Genomic DNA, 19,964 nt, shown 5'->3' with positions numbered 1-19,964 from the left:
CACTTCTACACTATTTTCCTGCTTAGAAATCTCTAACACAAGACTATGAAAAAAATCTACCAAATGTAGAATATTTCTCAATTTCTGTTTGTCTCTATTTACCAATTTAGAAGTTAACTGTAAATTCTGCAATTCACATTCTTTGTATAAACTGAGCCACAAAACTTCTATGTCATCTCCTACATTAACTTTGAAATTAATATTACTTTGTTTAGCAAAAGAAGAAATTATATCCATATTTTGCTTACCTTAAGATTCCTTGGCTTCTCTTTATCAGCACGTCCTGTCTTCAGTTCATCTGATTCTTTTCCTGTGTGATTCTGTTCCTTGTTAGTACCTCTGCTTCCTGTCTTTCCTCAGTCTGTAGGTCCTTTCTGCTTCTCGTGACAAACTAGTGAATTTACTGACACGTGAACAACAGCTGTTCAGCTCGTCAGGACTCCCCCCTTGTTCACGGAAGAAATTCACTTACTTAATTTAAAAAAAAAAAAAACAGGACTGGCTGGCTCACCATTGTAAAATAATACTCTTCCTGTATTATTTTTTTCTACTGAGGACTTCTCAAAGTATCAATATCACGATATTCTTATAAAAAATGTATCTATTTATTCTTGGATTGTCCATTAAAAAGAATCAGATTGCAGCAGGTACATACAATAATTAGTTATAAAGTAATTGTCCATTTGTCCATAATTAGCTTAATTGTTGAGATTCACCCATCTTTCCTTGGATCCTGGCTGGTAAATCATGTCTTTGTCCAGCATGTGTCCAGGTCTACATGTCATCTGCTTCTCAGCATGAAGATTCTGTGTCTTGTGGGGTGGGCAGAGCAAGAGAGCCCCCCATTTCTGTACCATGGGCTTTTATAGCCAGTCGTATGGACACCTGTTCTACATATGGTAGTGAACCAAATATACACACACAAATAGCGCATGTCAACTAGACACGATGGCTGAGGCATAGAACTCAGAAAAATGATTATCGATTAACATTCCAAATGAATTTCCATAATTAACCATTTAACAGAGACCGCCTGGGAATGCCAGGTGCTGTAGACTTTTGCTTTTTCCTTCCTTCCACCAGCAGGGGGCACTCTTTTCTATGCCTTTTTTCCATTCCCTTTCACAAGTGCACACATTCATTCTCTTTTCGTTTTTTCATTTGCTTTCTCTCTTGCGCTATTTCATCTCTGCAAAATACCAGCATCCTTCTGATCACCGTGGGCCTCCAGCATTGTTGCTTCTTTACTTTTAATACTAGGCTCCTTTTCACCAGGACCAGCGTCTCCCGGGTGGCTGGAGGCAACCACCGGTAACCCCAAGCAGAAGGCCTTTGCAGGCAACACGACCCTCCCCCCTGAAGAGCAGCTCAAAGTCACTGGTAACCATCTCACCCTCTTCCTTCATTCACCCCTGGACGTCTCGCTCAGCCCCCAAGTTACGGGTCCAGCTTGCTCTTTCTGTCACATTACCGCGATGAAGGATTTAGGGTGCAGGAGACCCTGCGCCGAGCCATTTTTGAAGACACCTAATTCGGCGGGTGAATCACTGCTAAATAAACCACACCTGTAGGGACGGCACAGCCTTTGCATGGACCCTTCGGAGCCCGCCCCGTCACGGCCAGATTGCTCACCACCAAGCGATCCTGAGAAAGGCTGGCCGGGCGATGGATCAAGCAGCGTCTACTGACCATACCACCTTGGATACGCCTCATCTTGTCTGATCTCGGAAGCAAAGCAGGGCTGGGCTCGGACAGTACTTGGATGGGAGACCTCCTGGGAACACCGGGTACTGTAGACCATTTTGATGACGTTTTGCCCTACTGCCCAGCTCGGCTAGCATGGAACGGCGCCTTGCCGGACACCGACCTTAAGTAACTTAGATGATGGAAGCCCCAAGGCCTCTGAGCCAGTTGGCAGCTAAGTACGCTACCCCGCCGCCTTCACGCACGCCTGACACCGAGCTCCTTGCCACGGCTAGGAGTGCTTATTGACTCCGCAGCTCGCCGTGTGGAAATAATGGCGTTAAAAGCACCCGGGGCCGTGAAGGGGCCAGGCTTTCAGCAGGTGCCCAGGGAAGGTTTTGGATGCCGGCCGCCTAGCGAGGTCCAGCAGAAGTAACATGTTTCTCTGCAAAGAAGCTTGTGTAACCAAGCCAGACGGCTGACAAAGAGCTAACCTCAGTGCAAGGAAGGCAAGGAAGGTGCGGAAGGAATTGGGGAGGGGGGGTGATTCCTGCTAGGGCCCTGAAATCATAAAACAGGCAGGAGAGTCTGACGCATGGTGACGGAAAGGATGTAGGAGCAGATAGGGGGTGTTGTCACGTGCGAGCACGTGTGCATGCTGGCTTGTGTGTGAGAGTGCGCTTCCTAGGTGTGGCGCGCTGCAGACAGTCAAAGGGATTGTTCCCTTTCATTAAAAGTTAATCCCCGGCTGCAGGCTATTAGAAAGCAACTAACCGCGCTCTACTCACCCTACCCGGGTCTACCGGTGAGTCTCGCATCTGCTCCCGGCCTGTGGCATTGGCCGTGAAGCTGACGTTCGTCGACAGCGCTGCAGCCGATCAGTGAGCTCAGTGGCTCTGAGTGGGGCGTTCTGTCTACAAGACCTTTTAAGGAAGCCAGCAAAAAAATTGAAGAGAAGGGAAAGCACAAAAGGACCTGGTCTTGCTGAGCACTGGAAAGGGCAGCCGGCAGCCAGACGTCAAAGTAGAAAAGCAGCAAGTGAGAGGCTTGTCTCTGCCTACGGCCACACCACCCTGAACATACCCAATCTCGTCTGATCTTGCAAGCCAAGCAGGGTTGGGCCTGGTTAGTACTTGGATGGGAGACTGCCTGAGAATACCAGGTGCTGTAGAATTTTGCTTTTTCCTTCCTTCCACCAGCAGGGGGCACTCTCTTCTATGCCTTTTTTCCATTCCCTTTCACAAGTGCACAAATTCATTCTCTTTTCTTTTTTTCATTTGCTTTCTCTCTTGCGCTATTTCATCTCTGCAAAATACCAGCATCCTTCTGATCACCGTGGGCCTCCAGCATTGTTGCTTCTTTACTTTTAATACTAGGCTCCTTTTCACCAGGACCAGAGTCTCCCGCGTGGCTGGAGGCAACCACCGGTAACCCCAAGCAGAAGACCTTTGCAGGCAACACGACCCTCCCCCCTGAAGAGCAGCTCAAAGTCACTGGCAACCATCTCACCCTCTTCCTTCATTCACCCCTGGACGTCTCGCTCCACCCCCAAGTTACGGGTCCAGCTTGCTTTTTCTGTCACATTACCGCGATGAAGGGTTTAGCCTGCAGGAGACCCTGCGCCGAGCCATTTTTGAAGACACCTGATGCGACGGGTGAATGACTGCTAAACAAACCACACCTGTAGGGACGGCACAGACTTTGCATGGACCCTTCGGAGCCCGCCCCGTCACGGCCAGATTGCTCGCCACCAAGCGATCCTGAGAAAGGCTGGCCGGGCGATGGATCGAGCAGCTTCTACTGGCCATACCACCTTGGATACGCCCGATCTCTTCTGATAATATCACAGCGTACCATAGCAATCAGTAATATCCATCTAATTATTATCAAAATATTAAAATAAATTATGTTTGGAATAATAAGCAATAATAGATAATAATTCATTATCAATCAAGTTCTCCATATGATAGAACATTTTTATGTCATAGGTGTAATTACCTTTTCCAACTCATAGGTGTCAGTGTATTTTGAAAAAACAAGTTTTTATATCTTTATTAAACCAATAATATCAAAGAATGTATACTCCTGAACCAAAATGAATAAATATATGAATGTATGAATGAATGAATGAATGAATAAATGAATGAATGAATTGTTGTGTTTACTCAGAAAATGTAAACATTTTTTTCCTTAGCAATATATATTTAATGAAGCAATACTCTTGTATTAGACATTACTTTATTAAATATTAATGTGTTTTCTCAATTGAGATATTGAACTCAAATAAAATCAAATGAGAATTAAAAAATGAAAAAATAGAAAAATAAGAAGTATAAAGTAAGAATAAAATTTTAAAAATGAAAAATAAAATTAAGAGTAAAAATAAGAATAAAAATAAAAATAAGGCCTTTAAATTTTAATGACAAATGCAGAGTAATTATATTCTCCATAAAAAATACCCTTACATCTCCATTATCTGGATGATTTCATATTTGTCATAACCTTGTACCACCAAAAAATATTAAATTATGCAACTTTGCATGTAATACCCTTCTTAATTATACCATAGTACATTATTATTATTTCTTCTTTATTAAAATGTGTGGAAAATAAGTATTGATCAAAAGTGATTATGTAATCAGGATCAAAAACACATTTTCCCCCTTAATACCAAAAATATTATTTTATAAAATTTATGTATATATCAGAACCAAATTAAAAATAATTATTCTTCTAGAAATATTGTGCATAAATTTCATATCGATGAGTAGCATAGATTTGACTAAAGAGAGGTGTGTACCTATTTAGGTAACCATTAAAAATAATATTATAGTTATTCAAGAATATTATCATGTGGAAAATTATTCTAAATATAAATTTGCTTTGTAAACCATTTTGATGTGTGGTTGCCCTTATCCACTATTAGTTAAATCAAGAAATAATAATTATTAAAGAAATATAGAAATATACAGTACAGACCAAAAGTTTGGACACACCTTCTCATTTTAAGATTTTTCTGTATTTTCATCACTATGAAAATTGTACATTCACACTGAAGGCATCAAAACTATGAATTAACACATGTGGAATTATATACTTAACAAAAAAGTGTGAAACAACTGAAAATATGTCTTATATTATAGGTTCATCAAAGTAGCCACCTTTTGCTTTGATGACTGCTTTGCACACTCTTGGCATTCTCTTGATGAGCTTCAAGAGGTAGTCACCAGAAATGGTCTTCCAACAATCTTGAAGGAGTTCCCAGAGATGCTTAGCACTTGTTGGCCCTTTTACTTTCACTCTGCGGTCCAGCTCACCCCAAACCATCTCGATTGGGTTCAGGTCTGGTGACTGTGGAGGCCAGGTCATTTGGCGTAGCACCCCATCACTCTCCTTCTTGGTTAAATAGCCCTTACACAGCCTGGAGGTGTGTTTGGGGTCATTGTCCTGTTGAAAAATAAATAAATGTCCTACTAAACGCAAACCGGATGGAATAGCATGCCACTGCAAGATGCTGTGGTAGCCATGCTGGTTCAGTATGCCTTCAATTTTGAATAAATCCCCAACAGTGTCACCAGCAAAGCACCCCCACACCATCACACCTCCTCATCCATGCTTCACGGTGGGAACAAGGCATGTAGTGTCCATCCGTTCATCTTTTCTGCGTGGCACAAAGACACGGTGGTTGGAACCAAAGATCTCAAGTTTGGACTCATCTGACCAAAGCACAGATTTCCACTGATCTAATGTTCATTCCTTGTGTTCTTTAGCCCAAACAAGTCTCTTCTTCTTGTTGCCTGTCCTTAACTGTGGTTTCCTAGCAGCTATTTTACCATGAAGGCCTGCTGCACAAAGTCTCCTCTTAACAGTTGTTGAAGAGATGTGTCTGCTGCTAGAACTCTGTGTGGCATTGACCTGGTCTCTAATCTGAGCTGCTGTTAACCTGCGATTTCTGAGGCTTGTGACTCGGATAAACTTATCCTCAGAAGGAGAGGTGACTCTTGCTCTTCCTTTCCTGGGGCTTTCCTCATGTGAGCCAGTTTCTTTGTAACGCTTTATGGTTTTTGCAACTGCACTTGGGGACATTTTCAAAGTTTTCCCAATTTTTCGCACTGACTGACCTTCATTTCTTAAAGTAATGATGGCCACTCGTTTTTCTTTACTTAGCTGCTTTTTTCTTGCCATAATACAAATTCTAACAGTCTATTTAGTAGGACTATCAGCTGTGTATCCACCTGACTTCTGCACAACACAACTGATGGTCCCAACCCCATTTATAAGGCAAGAAATCCCACTTATTAAACCTGACAGGGCACACCTGTGAAGTGAAAGCCATTTCCGGTGACTACCTCTTGAAGCTCATCAAGAGAATGCCAAGAGTGTGCAAAGCAGTCATCAAAGCAAAAGGTGGCTACTTTGAAGAACCTAGTATATATGACATCTTTTCAGTTGTTTCACACTTTTTTGTTAAGTATATAATTCCACATGCGTTAATTCAGAGTTTTGATGCCTTCAGTGTGAATGTAGAATTTTCATAATCTTGAAAATACAGAAAAATCTTTAAATGAGAAGGTGTGTCCAAACTTTTGGTCTGTACTGTATATATGTAGATAATACCTAATTATGTATTATAATTTCCTCAGAATCAAATATATTTTTGTACCTTCACATAAAGAAACATTTTTTTTTTTCAAACATACAAACATACGAGGCCTCTGTCACATCAATCACACTTAGCAGCTGCTGATTTACTCATCTGTCACCTTCACTCTGACATTCACAGATCTGTTCAACTCAAACATTCCACATATGAAGTTTTAGATATATATACATATTTAACCCAAAATTGTTGTATCCCAATTTATTAATGTGCATTGCCATATAATTTGAATATCTTTATATTTCTTTGAATATTCCCCAAGTACATATTATATAATATGAGAGTAAGTCACTGGAATTTCAGACACTTGAAAAAACTTGTCTTAGATTCTTTTTTCACTGGCTTCCCGGTCTTAAGTTACATCAGTTGAAAATAGAATGAATGGGATCCTATACTATTAGCTTAAAGTTCAAAGGCCGCAGCTGTCACACGTCATGCTGTAAAGCTACTTTAATTTGCACGAACACTTCATGCACAGAAAATATTAGCAACACAAAAGAATTAATAAGTATTACATATATATTATAGTTCAACTAGATATATTGTTATTATTTTAAAATGTTATACACATAAAATCATGCAATTTTTTCACTTCCTGTGTGAATAAAGAAATAAATCCATTTTAGAGTTCTTTGATCAAATCCTGCTTTGGAATGAAAATTCTAAGGAAATATAAGAAAATAAAATTAAATATCAAATTCATACAGAAACAGAATTATTTAAATATCTTATACATATATTGGTTGGTTCTAATGGAATTCAAAATATTGCTACTTAAATTTTTAAATATGAAGTTCTAATTTATTAATTAATATATATATATATATATTTTATAAACGTATATATAAATACAATTATACGCAATCTCTACTTAGACAAGTGTATATATATATATATATATATATATATATATATATATGAACTATTAGAAACTATGTAACTACAATTTTACTGTATGAGATTATAAATAAATATTGAGACATTGTATTACATTTTGATACAACATTATATTTACAGTTTTTCCTTAGCCACTCCCTAAACCAAATCTTCTGTCTCTCTCAAATATCTCCAGGAACGCCCTATTTAGGAAAGACATTTTTCTATCCTTCAAAACCTCAGAGAACTGCCTGTTCTTCTGTCCACATTCCATGACGTCACTGTGAGTTGGTCGTCTCACCTGTCTCTGTCCATCAGTTTCAGCCATTTTCCTTTTTAGAGAATCACAGTTCTGACTGAGAATTAACTCATTCTGTGGAGAGATGGATCTTTGCACTGGCTGATATGGCTTATAACATATATGAAATCTTCTGCGTATTTGATAGAGTTCACTATGGGGATGACTCAGTCTAGGAGAGTTTGATATTGGCTTTTGGTAAGATTTTACCTTTCCTGGTTTTATAAATTTAGCTTGATTTATTTTCTTTTCACGATTCTCATGTTTTCTAACAAAATCCAGCATCTGCGCACATTCAAATAATGAATTTTTTTGTGATGCCATAACTTGGGAAACTGAATTTAGGAATTTGAATTTTTGTACAAAAGTTGTTATCATATGTTGTACTTTTCCATTTTTGATGAGAGCTTTGTACAACCGTTCAAATATGGACATGAATGTATATGTACATTCCTTCCTACCAATCCTTAGTTTCTGCAGATCTTCTATGTTGGGAAAATCCTTTGTGACACAATAAATCAAATATCTTAATCTGTCCGAATCATTTTCCCATCCATTAGGAGAGTCATTTTCACAGGGCATTAAATGTAAATGTCTGGACAATGTCACAGGAATCCATATTTTAAATAATTGATTCCTCTCCTCATTGGATAAATCAAACTTATCAGAGAAGCTCTCAAATGTCTCTGAATTTCTACAGGCATGGATTTTGACATCACATTTTGGCATGATTTTGTATAATTTCAGCAAATTTTTCCTCATTTTAATTTTGAGTTGCGCCTGGGTAATTCCAGAATTCTCTGATATTTTTAGTGGCTCTTGTACGTCCTTTCCTCCTACGTCACTCACGTCTCCTCCCACATCACCTAGTATGTCGGTTTCTCGTATGTCAGTCATGTATCCTCCCATGTCAGGTTTCTGTATGTCTATCTCTTGGTCAGACCCAAGGTCACCTTCAGTTACAGACACGTGTCTTACTTCTTGTTCATTTTCCACATTACAGTCAGAATCAGTATCACCGTCTGACACTTCTACACTATTTTCCTGCTTAGAAATCTCTAACACAAGACTATGAAAAAAATCTACCAAATGTAGAATATTTCTCAATTTCTGTTTGTCTCTATTTACCAATTTAGAAGTTAACTGTAAATTCTGCAATTCACATTCTTTGTATAAACTGAGCCACAAAACTTCTATGTCATCTCCTACATTAACTTTGAAATTAATATTACTTTGTTTAGCAAAAGAAGAAATTATATCCATATTTTGCTTACCTTAAGATTCCTTGGCTTCTCTTTATCAGCACGTCCTGTCTTCAGTTCGTCTGATTCTTTTCCTGTGTGATTCTGTTCCTTGTTAGTACCTCTGCTTCCTGTCTTTCCTCAGTCTGTAGGTCCTTTCTGCTTACCGTGACAAACTAGTGAATTTACTGACACGTGAACAACAGCTGTTCAGCTCGTCAGGACTCCCTCCTTGTTCACGGAAGAAATTCACTTACTTAATTTAAAAAACAAAAAAACAGGACTGGCTGGCTCACCATTGTAAAATAATACTCTTTCTGTATTATTTTTTTCTACTGAGGACTTCTCAAAGTATCAATATCACGATATTCTTATAAAAAATGTATCTATTTATTCTTGGATTGTCCATTAAAAAGAATCAGATTGCAGCAGGTATATACAATAATTAGTTATAAAGTAATTGTCCATTTGTCCATAATTTGCTTAATTGTTGAGATTCACCCATCTTTCCTTGGATCCTGGCTGGTAAATCATGTCTTTGTCGAGCATGTGTCCAGGCCTACATGTCATCTACTTCTCAGCATGAAGATTCTGTGTCCTGTGGGGTGGGCAGAGCAAGAGAGCCCCCCCTTTCTGTACCATGGGCTTTTATAGCCAGTCGTATGGACACCTGTTCTACATATGGTAGTGAACCAAAAATACACACACAAATAGCGCATGTCAACTAGACACGATGGCTGAGGCATAGAACTCAGAAAAATGATTATCGATTAACATTCCATGAATTTCCATAATTAACCATTTAACAGAGACCGCCTGGGAATGCCAGGTGCTGTAGGCTTTTGCTTTTTCCTTCCTTCCACCAGCAGGGGGCACTCTCTTCTATGCCTTTTTTCCATTCCCTTTCACAAGTGCACTTATTCATTCTCTTTTCTTTTTTTCATTTGCTTTCTCTCTTGCGCTATTTCATCTCTGCAAAATACCAGCATCCTTCTGATCACCGTGGGCCTCCAGCATTGTTGCTTCTTTACTTTTAATACTAGGCTCCTTTTCAACAGGACCAGCGTCTCCCGGGTGGCTGGAGGCAACCACCGGTAACCCCAAGCAGAAGGCCTTTGCAGGCAACACGACCCTCCCCCCTGAAGAGCAGCTCAAAGTCACTGGCAACCATCTCACCCTCTTCCTTCATTCACCCCTGGACGTCTCGCTCAGCCCCCAAGTTACGGGTCCAGCTTGCTCTTTCTGTCACATTACCGAGATGAAGGGTTTAGCCTGCAGGAGACCCTGCGCCGAGCCATTTTTGAAGACACCTGATGCGGCGGGTGAATCACTGCTAAATAAACCACACCTGTAGGGACGGCACAGACTTTGCATGGACCCTTCGGAGCCCGCCCCGTCACGGCCAAATTGATGCCACCAAGCGATCCTGAGAAAGGCTGGCCGGGCGATGGATCGAGCAGCGTCTACTGGCCATACCACCTTGGATACGCCTGATCTTGTCTGATCTCGGAAGCAAAGCAGGGCTGGGCTTGGACAGTACTTGGATGGGAGACCTCCTGGGAACACCGGGTGCTGTAGACCATTTTGATGACGTTTTGCCCTACTGCCCAGCTCGGCTAGCATGGAATGGCGCCTTGCCGGACACTGACCTTAAGTAACTTAGATGATGGAAGCCCCAAGGCCTCTGAGCCAGTTGGCAGCTAAGTACGCTACCCCGCCGCCCTTCACGCAGGCCTGACACCGAGCTCCTTGCCACGGCTAGGAGTGCTTATTGACTCCGCAGCTCGCCGTGTGGAAATGATGGCGATAAAAGCACCCGTGGCCGTGAAGGGGCCAGGCTTTCAGCAGGTGCCCAGGGAAGGATTTGGATGCCGGCCGCCTAGCGAGGACCAGCAGAAGTAACATGTTTCTCTGCAAAGAAGCTTGTGCAACCAAGCCAGACGGCTGACAAAGAGCTAACCTCAGTGCAAGGAAGGCAAAGAAGGTGCGGAAGGAATTGGGGAGGGGGGGGTGATTCCTGCTAGGGCCGTGAAATCATAAAACAGGCAGGAGAGTCTGACGCATGGTGACGGAGAGGTTGTAGGGGCAGATAGGGGGTGTTGTGATGTGCGAGCACGTGTGCATGCTGGCTTGTGTGTGAGAGTGCTCTTCCTAGGTGTGGCGCGCTGCAGACAGTCAAAGGGATTGTTCCCTTTCATTAAAAGTTAATCCCCGGCTGCAGGCTATTAGAAAGCAACTAACCGCGCTCTACTCACCCTACGCGGGTCTACCGGTGAGTCTCGCCTCTGCTCCCGGCCTGTGGCATTGGCCGTGAAGCTGACGTTCCGTCGACAGCGCTGCAGCCGATCAGTGAGCTCAGTGGCTCTGAGTGGGGCGTTGTGTCTACAAGACCTTTTAAGGAAGCCAGCAAAAAAATTGAAGAGAAGGGAAAGCAAAAAAGGACCTGGTCTTGCTGAGCACTGGAAAGGGCAATCGGCAGCCAGCCTTCAAAGTAGAAAAGCAGCAAGTGAGAGGTTTGTCTGTGCCTACGGCCAAACCACCCTGAACACGCCCAATCTTGTCTGATCTTGGAAGATAAGCAGGGTTGGGCCTGGTTAGTACTTGGATGGGAGACCACCTGGGAATACCAGGTGCTGTAGGCTTTTGCTTTTTCCTTCCTTCCACCAGCAGGGGGCACTATCTTCTATGCCTTTTTTCCATTCCCTTTCACAAGTGCACACATTCATTTTCTTTTCTTTTTTTCATTTGCTTTCTCTCTTGCGCTATTTCATCTCTGCAAAATACCAGCATCCTTCTGATCACCGTGGGCCTCCAGCATTGTTGCTTATTTACTTTTAATACTAGGCTCCTTCTCGCCAGGACCAGCCTCTCTCACGTGGCTGGAGGCAACCACCGGTAACCCCAAGCAGAAGACCTTTGCAGGCAACACGACCCTCCCCCCTGAAGAGCAGCTCAAAGTCACTGGCAACCATCTCACCCTCTTCCTTCATTCACCCCTGGACATCTCGCTCCGCCCCCAAGTTACGGGTCCAGCTTGCTCTTTCTGTCACATTACCGCGATGAAGGGTTTAGCCTGCAGGAGACCCTGCGCCGAGACATTTTTGAAGACACATGATGCGGCGGGTGAATCACTGCTAAACAAACCACACTTGTAGGGACGGCACAGCCTTTGCATGGAACCTTCGGAGCCCGCCCCGTCACGGCCAGATTGCTCGCCACCAAGCGATCCTGAGAAAGGCTGGCCGGGAAATGGAACGAGCAGCATCTACTGGCCATACCACCTTGGATACGCCCAATCTCGGAAGCAAAGCAGGGCTGGGCTTGGACAGTACTTGGATGGGAGACCTCCTGGGAACACTGGGTGCTGTAGACCATTTTGATGACGTTTTGCCCTACTGCCCAGCTCGGCTAGCATGGAACGGCGCCTTGCCGGACACCGACCTTAAGTAACTTAGATGATGGAAGCCCCAAGGTCTCTGAGCCAGTTGGCAGCTAAGTACGCTACCACGCAGGCTTGACACCGAGCTCCTTGCCACGGCTAGGAGTGGTTATTGACTCCGCAGCTCGCCATGTGGAAATGATGGCGTTAAAAGCGCCCGGGGCCTTGAAGGGGCCAGGCTTTCAGCAGGTGCCCAGGAAAGGTTTTGGATGCCGGCCGCCTAGCGAGTGCCAGCAGAAGTAACATGTTTCTCTGCAAAGAAGCTTGTGTAACCAAGCCAGACGGCTGACAAAGAGCAAACCTCAGTGCAAGGAAGGCGAGGAAGGTGCGGAAGGAATTGGGGAGGGTTGGGGGTGATTCCTGCTAGTGCCCTGAAATCATAAAACAGGCAGGAGAGTCTGACGCATGGTGACGGAGAGGTTGTAGGGGCAGATAGGGGGTGTTGTCACGTGCGAGCACGTGTGCATGCTGGCTTCTGTGTGAGAGTGCGCTTCCTAGGTGTGGCGCGCTGCAGACAGTCAAAGGGATTGTTCCCTTTCATTAAAAGTTAATCCCCGGCTGCAGCCTATTAGAAAGCAACTAACCGCGCTCTACTCACCCTACCCGGGTCTACCGGTGAGTCTCGCCTCTGCTCCCGGCCTGTGGCATTAGCCGTGAAGCTGACGTTCCGTCGACAGCGCTGGAGCCGATCAGTGAGCTCAGCGGCTCTGAGTGGGGCGTTGTGTCTACAAGACCTTTTAAGGAAGCCAGCAAAAAATTTGAAGAGAAGGAAAAGCACAAAAGGACCTGGTCTTGCTGAGCATTGGAAAGGGCAGCCGGCAGCCAGACGTCAAAGTAGAAAAGCAGCAAGTGAGAGGCTTGTTTCTGCCTACGGCCACACCACCCTGAACACGCCCGATCTCATTTGATCTCGGAAGCTAAGCAGGGTCGGGCCTGGTTAGTACTTGGATGGGAGACTGTAAAATAATACTCTTCCTGTATTATTTTTTTCTACTGAGGACTTCTAAAAGTATCAATATCACGATATTCTTATAAAAAATGTATCTATTTATTCTTGGATTGTCCATTAAAAAGAATCAGATTGCAGCAGGTACATACAATAATTAGTTATAAAGTAATTGTCCATTTGTCCATAATTAGCTTAATTGTTGAGATTCACCCATCTTTCCTTGGATCCTGGCTGGTAAATCATCTTTTTGTCCAGCATGTGTCCAGGCCTACATGTCATCTGCTTCTCAGCATGAAGATTCTGTGTCTTGTGGGGTGGGCAGAGCAAGAGAGCCCCCCCTTTCTGTACCATGGGCTTTTATAGCCAGTCGTATGGACACCTGTTCTACATATGGTAGTGATCCAAAAATACACACACAAATAGCGCATGTCAACTAGACACGATGGCTGAGGCATAGAACTCAGAAAAATCAATATCGATTAACATTCCAAATGAATTTCCATAATTAAACATTTAACATTTCCCCCTTTTTTGAGAATAAAAGGACTTTAACTTCTCAAAAGAAGATACATTCATCAATCATTTTTTCTTTCCTTCTTCCTTGGCAATATCATTAAATTTCTATAATAATAATAATAATAGTAATAATAGTATCAATATCGGATTATTGTTATATAATGATGTGAATTCATGTTATGGTAAGCCGTGACTAATATTCATTTAATATGTATAATTATACTTCCCTATATCTAAAGTGAAGCAATCGCGGGTTCAATCATCATCATCTGATGTCATCGGGTCGTCGTCTCGTCTTCTTCTTGGTTCTTTTATAACACAGTCTTTAGATGAAAACTCCTTTGAAATAAATTACAGCATGTAGATATTGTACAGTCCATAATTGTGTTCATTATTGTTCAGTCCATAAACTGTACTCTTTATTAGAAAGATCATGTGTGTCAGTTGATAAGAAAACAAAGTCCATGGATGAAATGTAGCTTTAATATCTGTGCAGTGTCACCTGGACTTACGTTGGATCGTCTTTGGAATCTTCCGTGTGTCCGCACTGGTCTCGTGTCACTTTTGGAACAGATGTGACGTCTTTGGTCAGTAAAGCAAGGGTTAACTTGACACTTTCCTGCTTTATATAGCACCATAACCAGTACTCAGTCCTTTATATACAGGACACATATGCCAGGTATTACCTGTTCACCAGCTTTCATTGAAGCGTTGCAGGTGATAAGAAAGCACTGGAACGTGATGAAACTTAAACACAACACAGTACATATAGGATCATCGTCCTCTGCCGTCCTGGTGATCAGTGGTGTGAATTGTATTGTATGTAATGGACACAGTCTATTAAAACGCTCAGCATTCACACCTGTTACCTTCTGAGACGTCCGGATATCAGTTGCTTCTTCTTGTAACTTTTGAGAATCTCTTTGATTTATAAAAATTAAAAGTCTTTATTAAGATAGAATTCATAATTGCGATGTCTTGATTGAAGTCTTCATTCCCTAATCTGATACCAAATCTGGCAGTTTTTCCTAACATATAATATCACAGCGTACCATAGCAATCAGTAATATCCATCTAATTATTATCAAAATATTAAAATAAATTATGTTTGGAATAATAAACAATAATAGATAATAATTCATTATCAATCAAGTTCTCCATATGATAGAACATTTTTATGTCATAGGTGTAATTACCTTTTCCAACCCATAGGTGTCAGTGTATTTTGAAAAAACAAGTTTTTATATCTTTATTAAACCAATAATATCAAAGAATGTATACTCCTGAACCAAAATGAATAAATATATGAATGTATGAATGAATGAATGAATGAATAAATGAATGAATGAATTGTTGTGTTTACTCAGAAAATGTAAACATTTTTTTCCTTAGCAATATATATTTAATGAAGCAATACTCTTGTATTAGACATTACTTTATTAAATATTAATGTGTTTTCTCAATTGAGATATTGAACTGAAATAAAATCAAATGAGAATTAAAAAATGAAAAAATAGAAAAATAAGAAGTATAAAGTAAGAATAAAATTTTAAAAATGAAAAATAAAATTAAGAGTAAAAATAAGAATAAAAATAAAAATAAGGCCTTTAAATTTTAATGACAAATGCAGAGTAATTATATTCTCCATAAAAAATACCCTTATAGCTCCATTATCTGGATGATTTCATATTTGTCCTAACCTTGTACCACCAAAAAATATTAAATTATGCAACTTTGCATGTAATACCCTTCTTAATTATACCATAGTACCTTATTATTATTTCTTCTTTATTAAAATGTGTGGAAAATAAGTATTGATCAAAAGTGATTATGTAATCAGGATCAAAAACAAATTTTCCCCCTTAATACCAAAAATATTATTTTATAAAATTTATGTATATATCAGAACCAAATTAAAAATAATTATTCTTCTAGAAATATTGTGCATAAATTTCATATCGATGAGTAGCATAGATTTGACTAAAGAGAGGTGTGTACCTATTTAGGTAACCATTAAAAATAATATTATAGTTATTCAAGAATATTATCATGTGGAAAATTATTCTAAATTTAAATTTGCTTTGTAAACCATTTTGATGTGTGGTTGCCCTTATCCACTATTAGTTAAATCAAGAAATAATAATTATTAAAGAAATATAGAAATATATATATGTAGATAATACCTAATTATGTATTATAATTTCCTCAGAATTAAATATATTTTTGTACCTTCACATAAAGAAACATTTTTTTATTTTCAAACATACAAACATACGAGACCTCTGTCACATCAATCACACTTAGCAGCTGCTGATTTACTCATCTGTCACCTTCACTCTGACATTCACAGATCTGTTCAACTCAAACATTCCACATATGAAGTTTTAGATATACAGTACAGACCAAAAGTTTGGACACACCTTCTCATTTAAAGATTTTTCTGTATTTTCATGACTATGAAAAGTGTACATTCACACTGAAGGCTTCAAAACTATGAATTAACACATGTGGAATTATATACTTAACAAAAAAGTGTGAAATAACTGAAAATATGTCTTATATTCTAGGTTCTTCAAAGTAGCCACCTTTTTCATTGATGACTGCTTTGCACACTCTTGGCATTCTCTTGATGAGCTTCAAGAGGTAGTCACCGGAAATGGTTTTCACTTCACAGGTGTGCCCTGTCAGGTTTAATAAGTGGGATTTCTTGCCTTATAAATGGGGTTGGGACCTTCAATTGTGTTGTGCAGAAGTCTGGTGGATACACAGCTGATAGTTCTACTGAATAGACTGTTAGAATTTGTATTATGGCTAGAAAAAACCAGCTAAGTAAAGAAAAACGAGTGGCCATCATTACATTAAGAAATTAAGGTCAGTCAATCTGAAAAATTGGGCAAACTTTGAAAGTGTCCCCAAGTGCAGTTGCAAAAACCATCAAGCGCTACAAAGAAACTGGCTCACATGAGGACCGCCCCAGGAAAGGAAGACCAAGAGTCTCCTCTGCTTCTGAGGATAAGTTTATCCGAGTCACCAGCCTCAGAAATCGCAGGTTAACAGCAGCTCAGATTAGAGACCAGGTCAATGCCACACAGAGTTCTAGCAGCAGACACATCTCTTCAACTACTGTTAAGAGGAGACTTTGTGCAGCAGGCCTTCATGGTAAAATAGCTGCTAGGAAACCACTGCTAAGGACAGGCAACACGCAGAAGAGACTTGTTTGGGCTAAAGAACACAAGGAATGGACATTAGACCAGTGGAAATCTGTGCTTTGGTCTGATGAGTCCAAATTTGAGATCTTTGGTTTCAACCACCGTGTCTTTGTGCGACGCAGAAAAGGTGAACGGATGGACTCTACATGCCTGGTTCCCATCGTGAAGCATGGAGGAGGAGGTGTGATGGTGTTGGGGTGCTTTGATGGTGACACTGTTGGGGATTTAATCAAAATTGAAGGCATACTGAACCAGCATGGCTACCACAGCATCTTGCAGCGGCATGCTATTCCATCCTGTTTGCGCTTAGTTGGACCATCATTTATTTTTCAACAGGACAATGACCCCAAATACACCTCCAGGCTGTGTAAGGGCTATTTGACCAAGAAGGAGAGTGATGGGGTGCTAGGCCAGATGACCTGGCCTCCACAGTCACCAGACCTGAACCCAATCGAGATGGTTTGGGGTGAGCTGGACCGCAGAGTGAAGACAAAAGGGCCAACAAGTGCTTAGCATCTCTGGGAACTCCTTCAAGATTGACGGAAGACCATTTCTGGTGACTACCTCTTGAAGCTCATCAAGAGAATGCCAAGAGTGTGCAAATCAGTCATCAAAGCAAAAGGTGGCTACTTTGAAGAACCTAGAATATAAGACATATTTTCAGTTGTTTCACACTTTTTTGTTAAGTATATAATTCCACATGTGTTAATTCATAGTTTTGATGCCCTCAGTGTGAATGTACAATTTTCATAGTCAAGAAAATACAGAAAAATCTTTAAATGAGAATGTGTGTCGAAACTTTTGGTCTGTACTGTATATATATATATTTAACCCAAAATTGTTGTATCCCAATTTATTAATGCGCATTGCCATATCAATTGAATATCTTTATATTTCTTTGAATATTCCCCAAGTACATATTATATAATATGAGAGTAAGTCACTGGAATTTCAGACACTTGAAAAAACTCTTGTCTTAGATTCTTTTTTCACTGGCTGCCCGGTCTTAAGTTACATCAGTTGAAAATAGAATAAATGGGATCCTATACTATTAGCTCAAAGTTCAAAGGCCGCAGCTGTCACACGTCATGCTGTAAAGCTACTTTAATTTGCACGAACACTTCATGCACAGAAAATATTAGCAACACAAAAGAATTAATAAGTATTACATATATATTATAGTTCAACTAGATATATTGTTATTATTTTAAAAAGTTATACACATAAAATCATGCAATTTTTTCACTTCCTGTGTGAATAAAGAAATAAATCCATTTTAGAGTTCTTTGATCAAATCCTGCTTTGGAATGAAAATTCTAAGGAAATATAAGAAAATAAAATTAAATATCAAATTCATACAGAAACAGAATTATTTAAATATCTTATACATATATTGGATGGTTCTAATGTAATTCAAAATATTGCTACTTAAATTTATATATATGAAGTTCTAATTTATTAATTAATATATATATATATATTTTATAAACGTATATATAAATACAATTATGCGCAATCTCTACTTAGACAAGTGTATATATATATATATATATATATATATATATATATATATATATATATACAGTCATATGTAAAAGTTTGGGCACCCCTATTAATCTTAAGCTTAATGTTTTATAAAAATTGGTGTTTTTGCAACAGCTATTTCAGTTTGATATATGTAATAACTGTTGGACACAGTAATGTTTCTGCCTTGAAATGAGGTTTATTGTGCTAACAGAAAACTTGCAATCTGCATTCAAACAAAATTTGACCGGTGCATAAGCATGGGCACCCTTATCATTTTCTTGTTTTAAATACTCCTGCCTACTTTTTACTGACTTACTAAAGCACTTTTTTTGGTTTTGCAACCTCATTGAGCTTTGAACTTTATAGCCAGGTGTATGCAATCATGAGAAAAGCTACTTAAAGTGGCCACTTGCAAGTTGTTCTCCTGTTTGAATCTCCTCTGAAGAGTGGCATCATGGGCTCCTCAAAACAACTGTCAAATGATCTGAAAACAAAGATTATTCAACATAGTTGTTCAGGGGAAGGATACAAAAAGCTGTCTCAGAGATTTAACCTGTCAGTTTCCACTGTGAGGAACATAGTAAGGAAATGGAAGAACATAGGGACAGTTCTTGTTAAGGCCAGAAGTGTCAGGACAAGAAAAACATCAGAAAGGCAGAGAAGAAGAATGGTGAGATCAGTCAAGGACAATCCTCAGACCACCTCCAGAGAGCTGCAGCATCAACTTGCTGCAGATGGTGTCACTGTGCATCGGTCAACTATACAACGCACTTTGCACAAGGAGAAGCTGTATGGGAGAGTGATGCGAAAGAAGCCGTTTCTGCAAGTACGCACAAACAGAGTCGGCTGAGGTATGCAAAAGCACATTTGAAGAAGCCTATTTCTTTTTGGAAGAAGGTCCTGTGGACTGATGAAACCAAGATTGAGTTGTTTGGTCATACAAAAAGGCGTTATGCATGGTGGCAAAAAAACACAGCATTCCAAGAAAAACACTTGCTACCCACAGTAAAATTTGGTGGAGGTTCCATCATGCTTTGGGGCTGTGTGGTCAATGCCGGCACTGGGAATCTTGTTAAAGTTGAGGGACGCATGGATTCCACTCAGTATCAGCAGATTCTTGGCAATAGTGTTCAAGAATCAGTGATAAAGTTGAAGTTACGCAGTGGAAGGATCTTTCAGCAAGACAATGATCCAAAACACCGCTCCAAATCTACTCAGGCATTCATGCAGAGGAACAATTACAATGTTCTGGAATGGCCATCCCAGTCCCCAGACCTGAATATCATTGAACATCTGTGGGATCATTTGAAGAGGCTGTCCATGCTCGGCGACCATCAAACTTAACTGAACTGGAATTGTTTTGTAAAGAGGAATGGTCAAAAATACCTTCATCCAGGATCCAGGAACTCATTAAAAGCTACAGGAAGCGACTAGAGGCTGTTATTTTTGCAAAAGGAGGATCTACTAAATATTAATGTCACTTTTCTGGTGAGGTGCCCATACTTATGCACCTGTCAAATTTTGTTTGAATGCAGATTGCACATTTTCTGTTAGTACAATAAACCT

At 40.3% G+C, this 19,964-nt stretch overlaps 1 non-coding gene and 4 pseudogenes across 1 annotated transcript; all 5 read left to right on the top strand.

Moving 5' to 3' along the window:
- The first annotated feature begins 1,679 nt into the window (after positions 1–1,679).
- On the top strand, positions 1,680–1,799 carry LOC141269851 (5S ribosomal RNA; annotated as a pseudogene).
- Positions 1,800–2,738: 939 nt separating this feature from the next.
- On the top strand, positions 2,739–2,857 carry LOC141267701 (5S ribosomal RNA; annotated as a pseudogene).
- A 7,362-nt stretch (positions 2,858–10,219) lies between these two features.
- On the top strand, positions 10,220–10,339 carry LOC141267602 (5S ribosomal RNA; annotated as a pseudogene).
- Positions 10,340–11,281: 942 nt separating this feature from the next.
- Positions 11,282–11,400, top strand: LOC141270029 (5S ribosomal RNA). Its single transcript, XR_012321564.1, has one exon. It is a non-coding gene; the product is annotated as a 5S ribosomal RNA (ribosomal RNA).
- A 621-nt stretch (positions 11,401–12,021) lies between these two features.
- On the top strand, positions 12,022–12,131 carry LOC141270324 (5S ribosomal RNA; annotated as a pseudogene).
- The last annotated feature ends 7,833 nt before the right edge of the window (positions 12,132–19,964 follow it).

Source organism: Phyllobates terribilis, unplaced genomic scaffold (assembly GCF_046119375.1).
Source record: "Phyllobates terribilis strain yellow unplaced genomic scaffold, ASM4611937v1 Scaffold_4__5_contigs__length_816908805, whole genome shotgun sequence".
In the NCBI taxonomy this organism is placed as follows: domain Eukaryota; kingdom Metazoa; phylum Chordata; class Amphibia; order Anura; family Dendrobatidae; genus Phyllobates; species Phyllobates terribilis.
Note: the sequence above shows the minus strand (reverse complement) of the source record. Positions and strands in the feature narration are given on the sequence as shown.